At 26.8% G+C, this 2250-nt stretch overlaps 1 protein-coding gene across 4 annotated transcripts in view; it reads left to right on the forward strand.

Moving 5' to 3' along the window:
* The first annotated feature begins 1020 nt into the window (after positions 1–1020).
* The window catches only part of LOC21409751, a 5751-nt gene continuing 4521 nt past the window's right edge, over positions 1021–2250 (forward strand). Inside the window, exons 1-2 of one of the 4 annotated variants that reach the window (XM_024173846.1) lie at positions 1575–1621; positions 2053–2099. The gene's annotated coding sequence lies outside the window, so the exon portion shown is untranslated. Of the gene's footprint in view, positions 1316–1373; positions 1421–1574; positions 1622–1742; positions 2100–2250 lie in introns of those variants that run through there. The other 3 variants (XM_010110627.2, XM_024173848.1, XM_024173847.1) reach the window with 3 other exon arrangements.

The raw sequence follows: 2250 nt of genomic DNA on the forward strand, positions 1-2250 counted from the left end.
ATGAATTATATAAATATTTTAGTATTTTATTTTTATTTATATGATTACATTTTTAAATTTAAATAACATGTCAATCAATAAGTGGAAAGACAACCATTCAAACAGAAAAATATGACAACATATTTAAAATTGTAAATAACATGTCAATCAATAAGTGATTCTAGCTATTATAATTAGTAATTTTTTAGTGAGTTACTCTAACTATACTCTATATTTTAACTAAACATAAATAATTTTAATATTTATTGAATTTAAAATATGAATAACTCTATCTAATTTAAAAAAAAAAAAAAAAAAAACCCTTTGCATGTGGTTTGAAAGAATAAATAATAAAAGAAACAAATGTCTAGTCAATTCTTAATAAGAGCATCTCTAAAAGTACTCTTTAAATATAAATTAAATTCTAACTAAAATTATCATAAAATTATTTTAGTTAACAACTTTTTAGTGAATCACTTCAATTATATTTTTTTTTAGTTAAATATTGATTATTTTAATATTGATTAAAATTAAAATATAAATAATTTTATTAAATTTAGAAAAGAGTCTTTATATTTATTCCAATTTTAAAAATAAAATAATATAAAAAATGAAATGACTAGCTATTTCATGCTAATTATATTTAGCTAGTATGAAAAATATTATCTACAATAGTTAACTATTTAACTAATGATTAGAGTAGAGAAAAGTTAAGAAAAAAATTAAAGGTCCGTTTAGTTTGCTGATTCGAGTTTTTAATTCGAGTTGAGATGTAACTTTATATGAGAGTTTTTTATTGTAGCAAAAAAGTTAGATGTGACTGTTTATGAGAGCTTTTTACGGTAATAAAACTTAAATTTTAAATTCGAATCAGTAAAATGAACGGAACATAAATCATTAATAATTTTAACTAAAAATATAAAATAACTAATATAATTAAAATTAATATGATATAATGTGAAAAACATTTTTTAAAATAATTAACTATTTAATTAATAGATAGAGTGGAAAGAAAAAAAAAATCAATCATTCGGAGTTTCTTTTATTTTTTTGTTCAGCTTTTGCGCTGCGTCCCTCCCACTTTCCTCCTCCACTCAGACATCACTCTGTCACACACACACACACGCACTCTCAGAAAACAATGTGCAACAATTTAAGAATGCGTTCAGAGAAGCAACGAAAAGGAAAAAAGTATTGCCTTAATTTGTTATCCAATGTTAGGCCAACACTCAATCTCTTGCTTCGTCTCAAAACTAATACAATAATAGAAGCTGCCAAGGTTAGGCAAAGCCCAATCTCGTTTTCGTGCGTCGCAGAAAATCCCATCTTCTTTCTTGTAAGATTCCCTCTCTTATTAGTCTTTTATTTCAGATCCGACTCTTAAGTTTTAAAATTCTTCTCCATTTCTCAACTATTATTTTGTGTTCATTTCTCTATCAAGGTGATACCCTTTTGATTTTTTTTTTTGTTTATGTCACGAAAATGTATGTCTTCTTGAACTTATGAAATTTGGTTCTAATCTCCGTTAATGTTCTGCTTTTTGTGTGTCTGATGCGGGTTTTATGTCGTTTTCGTCTTTGTGTTTTTCAAAACAGTAGTTTGCTGTCGCTTTTGTTTCTTGGCTTCTCATTTTAGATAAAAGGTAGATAGTCTTTTTTAATTCTTTCTCTTTTTTGTCTCTCTTTTAGTTTTCCTTTCATCTTTGTCTCATTCTTCCCCCCTTTTCCCTACTTTTTTTTGGGTCTCATTTTAGATGAATTGTTTTTTCGTTTTGATGGTATTTTATGATATTAGTTTGCTGAAATGCTATCGCTTTTAGGATTTACGCAAACAGGGAAGGAAAAAAAAATAGTCGCTTCCATATTTGGTGTTGTTCAGAAGAAAAAAAGAACAGAAAAAAAAAAGAGAAAGGGAATTAACATTTTGAGATTCTTTTTTCTGTGATTACATCAGAAAATCTTGAGGACCAAATAGGCTATACATATTGGTTTCCTATAATTGAGCAACAACATTTTTGTGAGCAAAGCATTACTTTTGTTTTCCTCACTCTTTTTTTTATTTTTAAACCATTAGGATTCTCTTTAATGGCAAATTGTTACGTTGCTTTGACAGTGAAAGAGGTGATTCCATTTCTATCTCTTGGTTTCACAATTGCTGCATTTTGTATCATATTTGTTTTCTGTGAATTTTTGTTCTTTTCATGTGCATTATTGTTACCAAAATTTTCATTTCATTGCCCTCATGAGCACATGCTCTGTCTGATAATGGTGG

Source organism: Morus notabilis, unplaced genomic scaffold (assembly GCF_000414095.1).
Source record: "Morus notabilis unplaced genomic scaffold, ASM41409v2 Scaffold518, whole genome shotgun sequence".
Lineage (NCBI taxonomy): Eukaryota > Viridiplantae > Streptophyta > Magnoliopsida > Rosales > Moraceae > Morus > Morus notabilis.